Source organism: Centrocercus urophasianus, unplaced genomic scaffold (assembly GCF_019232065.1).
Source record: "Centrocercus urophasianus isolate 14NV4802_14NV808 unplaced genomic scaffold, USGS_Curo_1.0 seq_11, whole genome shotgun sequence".
Lineage (NCBI taxonomy): Eukaryota > Metazoa > Chordata > Aves > Galliformes > Phasianidae > Centrocercus > Centrocercus urophasianus.
Genome location: NW_024884253.1, coordinates 14,596,380 through 14,611,110, shown reverse-complemented (window position 1 = coordinate 14,611,110; position 14,731 = coordinate 14,596,380).

The following is a 14,731-nucleotide window of genomic DNA, read 5'->3' as shown; positions in this document are numbered from 1 at the left end:
AAGATGTGTCATCAGATTTGCTTGTTTCATTTGACGAGTCTATTAGTTCATTTATTTAATAATGATTTTGAAGGAATCTCTTTTTGAAAATTTAACTCAACTAGAAACAGCCATAATCTTTGGCTAGCACACATTTCCACCAGAGCAAACTTTATTCATGCTAGTGAAAATTCTTAGGTTTTATATACAGAATGCTAGAAAATTATCTGTGTGACATGAAAAAGGGAAATGTGATACTTAATATAACATAGATAATGAATTCATTACTGCCAAAATTTTGGTCATACACTCTTTGCTTACTTGAATGCATATAATAGCAAGTATATGCACAGCTGTGAGGAAATGAGAGCTCTTATCTGCTTTGGGGAACAGACTAATTTATAATAAGATTTTTATCAGGGACTATGCCTGTTGGATTTTTTTTTCTTATTTATTTTTCTTATTTTTTTTTGCAGTGAAAAGGAATTAACAGCTTTCACTGAAAGTCTAAATTAGGTATTATAGAATATTGCCAACAAAGTCACAACTGACGGAAATTTATCCGTATAAATCTGCTTTCTCAAGGAGCCTTAGGACTCAAACTAGTAAGATTTTGTGCAGAGACTGGAAAATCATCAGAAGTGTTGATTTTATATGAAGTAACATAATTAGGCTTTTCTTCTTCCTGGCATCCTTTTTCTTTAGTGTGTGGAGATGTCTGTGTAGATGTATTCATGACTTCTATGACAAATAGCCATTAAGAATTTTGACAGTAAATATCTTGCAAATTAAAAAGGGGAAGGAGGCAAATGACAGGGGAGAATAAGTTTTGGAAGGGGTGTTTGTGTAGAAAATACCCATAGTATCAATGGAGAATCAAAGGAAAAAACATCAGGATGCCCTCAAGAATTGACATCCTATTCCTGTCAATATGTAGTTTTGTTAATGTTGTTATTACTACAGTTACTGAGGTTAGGTTTTGTTTGTTTGTTTTTATAATTATTATTAAATTTACATTTTTTCCTTTCTTTATTTTTTTCTTCCATTATGGTTTTCTGAGTTTAAAACACATTCTTGTTTGTTTATGATTATTACTTTATTTTTTGACACCTGTGAAAAGTTTTACAAAACAACATAATACAGGAGTTTAAATTAATTTCTGACTGTAACTACTATTATTGTTTGGAAAGCTTATTCAGCAGCTCCTGTGCATGGTGCCAGAGAAAGTACTTATTATTAGTTACTGGAATAATAAGTCTGTGATGGGTCTTCTCACATCAGAGGGCTCTCACTGTGAGGGAGACTTAGGTTCAGTTTTTCTTGTTTTTTGATGAAATAATTCATTTATGACAACCTGTATTACTTCTCCAGAACTCCATTCTGTTTGAGACAAAGTTTTTACCTTTTGCTTATACATGATTTAACAGAAGCATGCTACATGGAAATGATGTCAAACACTCGGACTCCTTATCAGTATAAAATACATCTTACTATCTGCTGCATTTTAGGATACACTGAATTACATTTCAGGAATATTCTTTTGACTATGTTAACTGTACAGCATAGCATAGTCATAGTAGACAGTCACATATAGCGAAATGCATAAGTGCCTTCAAAAATATAATAATAGATCACTGAGCTGACATTTTGTGGACCTCAAAAGGCATATACAGAGAATGAAAAAGCCAATTTATTAATAAAGTATCTGCCATGATCAGAAAAGGAAGCCATTGGCAGACAATGCTAAGGTCAAAATCTTTAGTAACTTTACATAAAATATTCCACTAAAAGGCCATCTGCAACCTAGAAGTAGATGTAATTAAACCAACAATGAAAGAAGATTTCATCCTTGAATAAAGCAAGAAAAGGGAGAGAAAACTTACCTAAGTTTTAAGTTTTTATATTATAAATCTGATATTCTTAATGTAATGCAAAGAACAGGCTGGTAAAGTTTGAGCAACAATAGCAATTATTCTGAGAATTCAGAGAGCAGAGATGAAAAGGGAAATTGTAATGCTACCTTTTAAAAAATGTGGAAAAGGAGGAACCAGGAAATTATGTGTTTGTTTGTCAAACTTATTTTTATTTCCCTGGTGACTGCAAACTTTGAGCATCTTGATGTAAAAGAGCATTATTAGCAAACAAAGACTTGTCAAGAACAAATCACTTCAAAACAACCTGATTTATTTATACAATAGGCTAGTAGGCCTTCTACACAAAATGGAAGTACTAGTCATTTATCTTGACTTTTCAATTCTTTCGATATTGTGTCCGTATACTATAATACAAAAAATTTGATAACAAATGTTTGAGTGAAGGAGCTTAAGGTGGGTTTCTTGTAAATCTGGCAAGGAAATTGTGTCAGTGTAGAAATTCTTAATGTTTCACTGCCAAAATGATGGAGGTATTTAATGATCATTAAGTACAAGGCACTAAGATGTCCTGATTAGGAATGAGTTGAATTCCTCTCACATGGTCTTCAAGAATGGATTGAAATGTACACAACTTTCAGACAATTTATATATAATATACAAATAATAGAATGCCCCACTGTATGCAAGTGAATAGACTGAATAATGTCCTAATACTCCTGACAAACCAGCAGTTCTTTTTATTTTTTCTTGCATTAAATATTTATTTAAGAATATGTGGCTATTTTTTTACTTTCAAGTTTTGTCAGTTCAGTTGTTTCATTTAGTGGGATTCATTGTATTTAAGTACAGAATTACACAGCTTGCTACAGTTTTTTCAAATACATCCAATTATTGGTTAAAAACAAGATGGATCTATGACTCTATACTTTCAGGCAATTCCTGTTTCAAAAGTAATTTGGTTATAAGATCAATTCATTATTCAGAAATTAAGAAGTACTCCACTATTTCTGGTAATATTACTATTTGATAGAAATCATAAAAAGATGGGTTTACTTACAAAGACTTTGAAGATTTAATGCTGAAATTCAGCGTTTAGAGTTTTTAGGATCACATCTATGTTTTATGGTGTTTATTAAGTTAAAAAATTAGGTCTAAGTCTAATTCTAGGAAGGTTCAAGTGGAGTTCTGTGCCTCCAACTGCACCATATGGTCTAAATGCTGACTATTTTATAAATATGCCTGAGACTGCTCTGAATTAGGTCATGGCTAGAACAGCCAAATCAGTCATATTTGTGTCAAAGGACCTGCTTGTCCTTTCTCTGTTACAAAGAAATACTTCAATGCATAAATCATGTACGTCTGCGTGGATGTGGAATCTGTGAATCATGCTTTTGCCACTGAAATTTCATATGTTGAGTAAAGTCACAATGTTTCATCAGTATCAAGTTATGCTTTACACAGAGTAAAAATGTCCTAGTTAGATAAATATATTATGTAGATATAGCTATTAAATCCACAATTAATAAGTCCTTAAGGTTTGTTATTTTAAGATCTTTCAGTTAAAGCTGGATTAAAATTCTGATGTTCTGCATTTCAGTGACTAAATTCATTCTCTGCATTCATTACTCTTCCCAGTGGATAGTTGAGTTTACTGTAATCCAGAATAGTCATATATTACAATATCTTTATGTAATAGATGTTAGCATTGCAAAAGGTGTTAATTTACTTCCAGAGCCTCTTCATGTTTTGTGTCTCTGTCTTTTACAGTGCTGATTGGCCATGGGACCCTCAGAGCCTGAGTTGGAGGATGGAGGAGATAATACTGATAAACTGCCAGACAAACGTAAAGATCTTCAGTATTTGTTGCTCCAGTTGGCTGCATTAACCACTGGACTTTATCCCAGGATATTCAAAGAACTGGCTGATATTACTATAAGACTTCTCTCAATTATTTGAGAATCTGAAGAGATCCCTAGTTGACTGGAAGGTGATAAATATCCCACATTTCAAGAAGGATAAAAAAGAATACCCAGGTAATTGAAGTTCTATCAGTCTCACTTCAGTGCCTGGTAAAATTGTAGAGATTATTCTAGGTGTTACTGAAAAACAATCAAAACAATGTAGTTATTTTTCACAGACAAAACAGATTTATGGGGAAAGCCCTGCTAAACTAACTTCATTTCATTTTAAACAAGATAAATAAACAAATAAGAGCAGCTGAAGTAATCAATTTGGATTTCAACAAAGCTTTTGGTACCGTCTCTCACAATATCCTTCTGGATACTGGACAAAATGCCCAGTATACAGCTAGACAAATATATGATATCAAATTATGTGTGAACAGCTGCCTGACAGGTCAGGCTCCAAGAGTTATAGTAAATGGAGCTACATCAGGCTGACAGCCAGACGCTACTGGAATTTTGCAGCATTCAATTTTAGGAACAGTTCTCTTTAATGTTTTCATGAACTATGTGGATGCAGGATTCAGATGTAAAATAAGTAGGTCTTAATCTTGCAATTAAGACCTTGCAGAGAGATCTTGACAAATTACAGGATTTGGCAATCAATAACTGCATGAAACGTAGCACACAGCAAATGCTAGATTCTGTGCCTAGGATTGTATCTTAATCCCATGTACTCCTACAGACTGGGGTGATGCTGATCTCTTCTTCCTGATGATCAGCAACAGGACTTGAGTTTCCTGCAGCATGAAGGACACAGAATGCAGTTGTTCCAGGGATGGGTCTGTTTGGGTATTAGGAAAAGGTTATTCATGGAGGGGATTATTGGGCACTGAAACAGACTCCATAGTGAGGTGGTCACAGCACCAAGTCAGCTGGAGTTCAAGAAGTGTTTGGACAATGCTCTCTCAATAATTTGAATTTTTGGTGGTCCTCCATGGGGCAAGGAGTTAGATTCTGTGATTTCCCTTACAACTTGGGGTATTCTATGAGTTTGTTCTATGATTTTATGATTCACTTACATCAATTTTTATTTGTAACAAATGAAACCTTCATTAGCTTGGAAATATGTTTGTTTTCCTTTTTTTTTCTTTTTCTTTTTGTTTTTCTTTTTGTTTTTGTTTTTGTTTTTGTTTTTCTTTTTCTTTTTGTTTTTGTTTTTCTTTTTCTTTTTCTTTTTCTGTGCATTAACATTCTATTGCACAAGAGCAATGAGTCATGAATCTTGAATTTACTTGACGAATTCAATCAGAATTCAATATGATATTCAATTCATATTTGTTGTCAAAATATGATACCATTCAAACTAGTATAAGCGTATATATCTGTATTTCAATTTGTAAGCAACACTTTTCTTCAGAAATCTGCAATAATTCTTTGTATACTCAAGCAGCTGTAAAGGTAATGCTTCTTATTTATTTCCACAGAAATTATAACAGACTCAAAGAGCACAATAATACTGTTTGATAGAGCAAATTCTCATCTACAAATATTGTTTTTCAACATAGTCACCACCATTAGTTATGCATTTTAGCCAGCAATGAACAAATCCTCCATGCCACACTTGTAAAAGTCTGCACCAATGAGAGTGACACGCTATTGCTGTTAACACTGCTGAAACTCAACATCCACCGCTTCTCTATACTGGCAGCCACTGTTTGGTTTCCATAAATGTTAAACAAGTGTCAATGAATGTTAATGGGTGCAATTTTTTCCACATGGATGAATTTAATTACACACCTTTTTTGCATTTTCACTTCGATGTCAGATGCCATTCTGTCAGACTGCCCCTCTGCTGCCATCTGTCACACAGCAGCAAAATGTAACATAATATTGGCAGGAAGGCTTATCCGCTATTGCCATGCCACCAACATCAGCCTCTGATGTTATGGGCCAACATAATAAAATAGGAGGCATTACTTTCAGAGCAACTCTCATATATAACATATATTTTTATTGCTTTAATAATTTTAAAAAGTTAGATTAAAATTTACTTTAGATTATATGGTAAAATTGAATAAAAATAATTAATTTTCAGGTAGGATTAAAAGTTATGTTATACAATATATTTTTTTTTTCCAAGATATTGTTTCTCACATAAATGGTAACATTGTATATATTTTTTTATTTCTTACACATCATGCTATTCTTTTCTGGAGATGTCGATAGTGATACTTTTGAGAAATTGTTTTCGAAATTTCCTTACTCAAAATTGTGATGAAGTTATTGCTGAAATAGTAATTCAGTAAATTAATTTTGAGAAATAGATTAAGTTGTGTGGAAAGCATCGCAAAAAATTAATCTTTCAGGAAGAAAATGTAGTTTTCACATACTTTGCATATTCTTGCCACCTTCAATGATCCCTTAAAAACATTTAATCAAACTTGTAGAGATTGGATCAAAATCTAATATTATTTCTTGCTTTAGTGCAATTAATATATTAGGACGTGTAACGAGTACAATATAACTAATTTCTAAAAATGTGGGTTTCTGTGAATATGTAGACAACAAGGAATATGTAAGTTAACTAGAGCTGAGTCACATATCATCAGCAGATTTGCCCCAAAGTTGAAAGAAGAACGAATGTTAAGAGGCTAACTATTGGATTATCATAGAATCATACGATTGCCAAGAGTGGAAAAGACCTCCAAGAAAGATCATTTAGTCCACCCATCCATCTACCACCCCTATTTCTCCACTAAACCATGTCCCTTACTAAGACATCTAAATGTTTCTTGAATCACCAGGGATGGTGACTCAACCCTCTCTCTGGTCAGCATCTTCCAGCACCTGACCATTCTTCTGGAGAAGAAATTCTTCCTAATACCCAATCTGAACCTCCTCTGGCACAACTTAAGGCTGTTCCCTCTAGTCCGGTTGCTAGTCACGTGGGAAAAGAGACTGACATCCACCTAACTATAAATTTATTTCAGGTACTTTGTAGAGAATTATAAGGTCTCACCTGAGCCTCCTCTTTTCCATACTAAACAATCCCAGATCCCTCAACCACTTCTCGTAAGACTTGTACTCCAGGACCTTGACGTCTTTCTTGCAGTGAGGAATCCAAAACTGAACACAGTATTCAAGGTGTGACCTCACTAGAACTGAGTACAGGAAAACAATCACTTCCCTGCTCCTGCTGACAACGCTGTGTCTGGTACAAGCCAGGATGTCATTGGCCTTGCCTACCTGCGAACGCTGCTGGCTCACATTCAGCCAAGTGTCAATCCCCAGGACCCCAGGTCCATTTCTTCCACACAGTCTTCCAGATAATCTACCCCAAGGCTGTGGTGTTGCATGAGACTGTTGTGGCCAAAATGTAGGACATGGCACCTGGTCTTGTTGAACTTCAATCCATTGGGCTCAGCCTAGTAACTCAGACTGTCCAGATTCCTCTGAAGGGTCTTCCTACACCCAGGCAGATCAGCAATTCCTCCCAGCTTAGTATCATCTGTAAACTTACTGAGGGTACACTCAGTTCCCTCATCCCTCAAGTCATCAATTGAGATATTAAATAGGACAGAGTGAAATAGCACTTTGGTCTATCAGTCTATGCTGTTAAAAAACACAAACAGAGACCCATCGTGTGTATATAATATAATCTTTTGGCAGACTTCAACCCTTTCCACTTGTAGTAGAGGAACAAGATCAGGCCATCTGTGCTGCCTCTGTTTGTATGAGTGGTGTACAGTAAAGCACTGTTTTCTGTTTGTCAGCCTTGCAACCAGCTGTGTTTTATGTATGTGTGTTCCTACAGGAGAGTATACACTCAGTCTGGCTTCTGTCTAGACTCTGGAAAAAGGGAACCACTGTAGACTTGTTTCCTGATTCAGTAACCTCTAACTTGGGATATATGAAACTTCAGATTGATTATAGACATATTGCTGTTAAGGAAATGTACATATTTTTTACTGTTGGTTAACCTAACATGTTCCAGTGGGGGTTGCATACCTTTTTGTATAGTTGCTATTTTAATTTACTTAGAGACAAAATAATCTACTGAACGATTGAACTGGCTTATCTTCCTATGGAGATAGAACTATTTAGACTAATACAGGACTGAAAGCTTGTTCATTTTATACAGACACCACTTCAGCAAAATAAACGTTTGAGTATGTGTAATTTTACTTTTCACTGTGATCTGGTAACAGGAATATGGATTTTCAGCAATCAGTTTTTTCCCTGTTACACTCTAAAATACTCTTGACTTACTAAGCAGTAAAGATTACAGATGACAGAACTACAGCCCATCTTTACATTTATCATAGAGGGCATCTCTAGGTGGCCAGAGCATTCAAATTAAATCGCTCTCATGTGACTGCATAGTATATTCAGCAATTTACTACCAAACAAACAAACAAAAAAGAAAAAACAAACAAACAAATACAAACAAACAAAAAAAAAACACCCACAATAACAAATCAAAAAGAAAATTAAAAAATATTCTGGAAGAGCTAAATAGGATGTTTTAAAATTGTATTTCTATTGTTTTGTTTGTTATTTTTTGAGAATGCTGATATTACTGTTGTTACTATTATGAACAGGAAAATAATTTATTTTGGCCTAAATGCAACATTTTTCAGAGGTAGAGAAGGATCTATTACTTCCTTTTAAGAGTCAAATTTTCATTAAGTAAAAGAAACAAAGCAGGTGGAGACAAGTCATTCAGACAAAAGTTGCTGAGCAAAATTAATACACATCATCACCCGCACAATGAAAAAAAAAATTTAGATGGAATATGGAAGACAGACTTTGTAGCATAGATCTAACTATAAATTGCACAAACCAAAATGCAGGAAAAATACTATGCAAATAAACATTTAAGAAAGCCTTACATGTAACTGGATAGAACGGAATCTATTCAGAAATCTCTTTAAAAATGAACAAATAATATTTATAAGAAAGACAGTAAGTAATTATTCCTATTTTGAAATTATGATTTATATGATCATGAAAAGATTGTAGTTTGCACTTGTTATAATACAACTGGGAATTAACTAGCTTTGAAATTGTTAGATTTTCAAGGTTTTATAATATTTAAATTTCAAAAAATGCAGTATGTCAGTTATGTAAATATTGACATGCATTATGTTATCCATACACTAAGAGTGGCTATAATTACATATACTAACTCATATCATATTATTAATTGTAAAAAACAATATTTTATTGTATCTCAGTCCCCATTCCAATACTGACTGTTGTATCTTTTGGTACATACATCTGGTTTCATTGCACTGTAGCTCAGTTTTCTAGTCTTCTAACTATTTTCCATTTATAGAACTTATTTCATTCTTCAATGAGTACCAATTTATTTCCAAGCCTGCCTACATATGCAACTACTTTTTAAGAAATAATTTCACCATATAAATTTAAATACAAAATTATTCACATATTTCCATACAGATGCTTAGAGAAGTAATTTATACTTTGGTCCTAGAAGAGAGTTCACAATATCATATTTAATAATTGAAGACAAAAGATCATAGCTCATTTAGAAAGTATCACTAATCAAATAATTCTTAGCTATTGGCAAGATGTGAAGTAATGTGGCTTGATGGTGGAAGTACAGTGTCTGAAAATTAAAGTCTTTCAATGTTTGGCATTAAAAGTGCTATATAAACCAGTAAAATGTAATGGAATATAATTAGGGAAAAGCAGAGGTCAGGCATCCTTTAAATTGAGATTAAGCACATTATTCATGATACTGTAGACATCATTAGGCATGTATAATGTCTATGAAGAGCAATCTATTCGAGAAGGTATCTGTAATTGAGCTTGACAACACCAGCCAGCCGAATCTGACTTCGCCTGTGATGCGAAAGTTATATGAAACTTCAGAAATATTACTTTATTCTAGAATGGAAAGCATAAGCCTATGCAATAGCAAGTCACAAACTTCTACACGAGACCTTAATATTTCTGTTAGTTTTCTGTTGAAAAGTAACGTGAAAAAGAAGTGGGAGGTAAAAGTTTGAAGGTAAAGAAATACATGTGAGAAAGAAAAGGTTAGGAAGAAAGGAAATAAAGATGAGTGCTTTTTCAAGATATCATAAAATCCAAGTGAATGATGAAGGAATATAATATGAGAATAAAAGTGGAAAAAAAAAAAAAAAGTGGGGAAATTCAGTATAGTCAGTTAAAAATTGTGCAATTCTGTTATAGTATTAGGACCATATTATTAGAGTTGAATAATTTATATAAAGATGGTAAATATACTCTTGAAAATAAATTATGTCTTAGACTTCTGTCCAGAAGAAAGTAGACTCAACTATTTTTTACTACCACTGTAACACTTGGTTCATATACAAGATTTGCTTTAGAGATCTTAATTGGTTGATAGTGTGTTTACAAAGGAGCATATGCATGTTGACAGCTATGTTAAAAAAAGCGTTCAAGGACACTGGATAAATCTAACAATTTAACAAGAGTTAGAACTGAAGGTACAGAAATAATACTAAAGGCTGTCTTTGATTTTAAGCATGTATTTTTTTTTTTTTTCTGTCCCTTTTATCTATCCATCTTATCTAATATCTAAGTGAATAATTGAAAATGGATCTGTTTTCAAGTAGTTTTGGAAATAGAGAAGCTGAATTAGTCATCAACAAATTCTGGTAGAAGTAAGGAGATACTGCATAGCTACATATTGCAGAGAATGGATGCAGTATAAAAATCTGTGGGATGTATAACTTAGTTTACAATAATAGGAAGATCAAGGGCAAGATAAATGGCTACATTTGCAGAACTGTGTGGAAAAATCTTTTCTCAGTGAAGAGACTGCTATTCTGCTTCTCTATTATAAGCAGAAAAACTGTGGCATGGTGACTTCCACCACTTGCCCTCCTAGATAATTTGCAGTTGTCAGTTAGAGTCTAATCACCAAAAAGGCCTCTCAGAGCAAACTTTGAGCCAAAAACAAAACAAAACAAAAAACCACTTGTCTTTCACAGCAGGTTTTTCAACTCACATTTTCTCGTTTTAGAGGTAACTCCACTTTTAGAGGCCAAGTATTTAATCATAGAATCATAGAATTACAAGGTTGGAAACTACCTATGAGATCATCTAGTTCAGCTGTCCTCCAATCACCATTACTACCCACTAAGCTACTAAACTGTATCTCATAGGTCTTCATCCAGTCACCTCTTGAACACCTTCAGGGATGGTGACTCCTGCAGCTCACTGGGAAAACCATTCAAGTGCCTGACCACCCTTTGAGAGAATTTTTTTTTCTTATATTTAATCTAAATCTTCTCTAGCACAACTTGTGGCCATTTCCTCAGGTCGTATTTGATGCCTTGGAGAAGAGGCCAAAACCCTCCTCATTACGACCTCCCTTCACAAAGTTGTAGAGTGTGATGAGGTCTCCTTTAAGCCTCCTCTTCTCTCTTCTTCTGAACAATCCCAGCTCCCTGAGCTGCTCATCGTAAGAGTGCAGGTAATGTACCTAGCATTAGAGAAAAATGATCCTGACACTAACAAATGTGTAATAAACCATATACTGTTGAAAAGCAGGAGAGTTCGGAAATTCTTTGCAATGTTTTGAAAGCTACTGAAAATTTTATAAGCAAATTAATGAAATCTAGGATGTGGAGGTATAGATTGTCAAACTAAACCAACCTTGAAGGCATTTTGTTTGGTTTATTTTTGGAGAAAATGCACATCTCATGGTGGTGACTATGTTGAAAAATATTGTTTCGTAGCTTAGAATCTGCTCTATTAGATGGAGCTATTGTGCTCTTTGTATCTGTCGTATTTTTCCATAAAAATAAATTAGGCACTACTTTGAGAACAACCTAAATATAAAAGTAATGAACTACATATTAGAATATTTTATAGATAAGCAAATGAGAGGAATGTATCTATGGTTTTGTTGAATGACTTTGAAGGGGAGGTTGAACATAAGGAGTTAATTAAAATAAATTAATTTTTAACCTATTTACAAGAAACTAATGTCACAACCATAACACAGAAGGTAAAAATGCTGTCCGCGTATTTTGATGCACTGTTAATCATGCCTTTGCCAGTTGGATAATGTTTAGTCATTATGCTGAATAAAAAGCAATAATTGCACTCTAAAGAATATGAATGATGTGATTTAGGTTGCACTAACAAAAGTCCACAAATTTGTAAAGCAGAACAAATGTTCTATCATCAATGTTCAAAATATTAATTGAAATAATGTTCTTTTTGTGTTGATTTTTCCCTTTTATGTTCAGTATTTTTCAGTGCTTAGCAACTACAAATTGACTTCATTTGTATCTTCTAAAACAAACTGTAAATTGCTAGTAAATTTTAAAGAATCTTGCTTAAATAGAACAGCCTGAGTTCTGTGTTATATATTTTAAATCTAGTTCATCAAAAGAACATTTAGAAGTGATAAAAATGCTTGAAACAAAACCAAAAAATCAGCACAGACAGAAATGAAAACAAACAAACAAGAAATTACTACAGAAAGAAAACAAAAAAGAAATCTCGATTGAAGTCTGAAATACAACTTTCAAGAACCAAATCCTTAATTGCAGTTTGAGTAACCCTGCTTATTCAAACTCCACCAATTTTTTAAATGATTTTCAAGTAGGAATTCTATTAGACGTTAGGTACAGCATTTGTTTTTTTCATAATTATTTAGCAAGACAGCAAACATAATCAACTATATTGATAACATCTGAAGAACAATACCACTACTTTCATTATTCAGTTAAACACATAGCACAAGATCTTTTATTTTTATTATCTTTTGTATTTTTCTGCAATGGCTGAGTAGAGAATCAATGCCTGGAAGACAGACCCCTGAAATTATTTTCCAGGGAGTTCATCCTGAATTTCTGTTTTAGTTGACACCAGCAAAGCAACAGCGATTGTCCACGTTTCATTCTACACTAGCTGCAACTACCATTAGTAGCACCAACTGCCATGTGCTGTAGGTTGGACTTAATACAACTGGCTGAAGTGGTGAAGCTGTGATTTATCTGCTCCCTGTAGACTGGAGATGTGCTTATCTCCACACTACCTGTGTTCTCAATGGCATGACAGTCGTACCTGTTGGCCCAAGTACTTTCAGGATCTCAAAATATATAAAATATATAAAATAAATATACTATGAAAAAAAAATACATAAATGCCAAATTCTGGTGAAAATAAATTGGAGTTAAGAGAGCATTCAAATGACTGATGGAGAGAGGAAAATGGTATGATCTAGAGTGAGAGTTTAAAAACGAGCCTATTTATTTGGAAAATTGGTGTTATTCCACAGCAAATCTTGAGCAGTTTCTCCTTTTATATTTTTAGTATAAAATAGCAAGCAAGTTCAGTACTTGTGAGTGAAATTAGGTATTCATTTGTTTTAAAGATAGATGCAATGAATATTAATCTCTTCTGATTCCAAAGTGAAAAATTGATATTAAATAAATAATTTTTATATGTACACTCTCTTTGAAACACTCAATGTAATTAATGATAGCATACAAAACACTTCTTTTGGAAGTCAGCAATTCAGGAAGTTTAGAAGAAATTTGACTTCATTTTTATGATGGAATTCTATCCTTGCTAATGCGTTTCTAAATCATATATTTATTAAAAACTTATTTTATAAAAGTGAACAAGTTTGTTTTTGAGCTGAAATAATTAGTTTCTAAATTAACATATTCTTGGATATTGTAACTAAGATTTTTCTGTTGGAGTAGAAAAAATAAGGCCACCAAAATTTCTTGAGACTCAACTTGCAGAGTATTTGTGTAGCATTTTCTTTGTGAATTAAACTAATCAGGCATAAGTTTTACAAACTTAAAAAAAAAAAAAAGCAAGAATGAAGGCATTCTCTTCTCTGTGTGTCACATGGGTATCAGTCTTGAGGCCTAAGGACAATTTCTGTTGCATTTTGTTTCTTCCGCTCTTTTTGTCTCAGAACTGAGAAGGCCATTTTTGAAATAAAATGTAAAGACTGATTTTCCTGTATTTATATGACTCATATTTTCTCCTTCAAAGTAATGATTTGTCTACTCACTTTTGACGTGTAAACCGTTTGTATTTTACGTTAAAGTAGAAAATAATGGAGAACAGAAAAATTCCTCAAGATAAGCCTGGAACCAAATATCAGGAAAATTATGATGTGAAAATACTATGACATGCTAGGTGTTAGATGAAAGAGTAAAATCTGCTTATATTGTTGCTCTATTAAAAAAAAAAAAAAAAAAGGAACTTCTAACCTTGTTTTTCCAGTAATTTGTTTACTAATATTAATTACGTCTAACTTTATACAAATGACATATCCTTTCATTTTCCTGCTGATACAGAGTCACTATGTAAAACATTCACAGCCTATGTTATCTCTTCAATCTTGAGCAAGATGAGAATAAGGAAATGAGGAATGAGGGTTCTATGCCTGTGCCAGCAGATATTTTTGTCAAATGGAGCATTCAATAAGAAAGAAGGTGCTCTCTCACCTACAATAGAATCACTCCAGCTTTCTGAAGTTACTCAGTAAACCAAAATGCTTTTATTGCCAGTATTCAAATTTTGTTTTCATATCTTACTTACTAAGAAATAACATTTTAAAATACGTAGTATATGTTTCAGTGGTCATATTCAAGAGATGTTTCTGCTTGTGTGTCAAAGTCCATGTAAAGACTGACTGGTAAATAGGGAACAAATGATTGACATGTGCACTCTGTTTCAGTTCTGGAAGTTTCTGCCATAATTCAGTACAGATGTGCTGAATGCCACTGGATGTCAGAAATGTCAAAACACTTAAAACCAAATCCAAATCCTAAGATGTAAATTGTGACATCTAGGTTGGTAGCATTGGCCTCTGACAAGTTGGTTTGGCCTTCTGGACCATAAATCTTGACTTCAATTTAAAATGAAACAGTTGGAGTTCTTATGGTAACTGCTTAGTAGTGTGATAGCAGTGCAGCACCT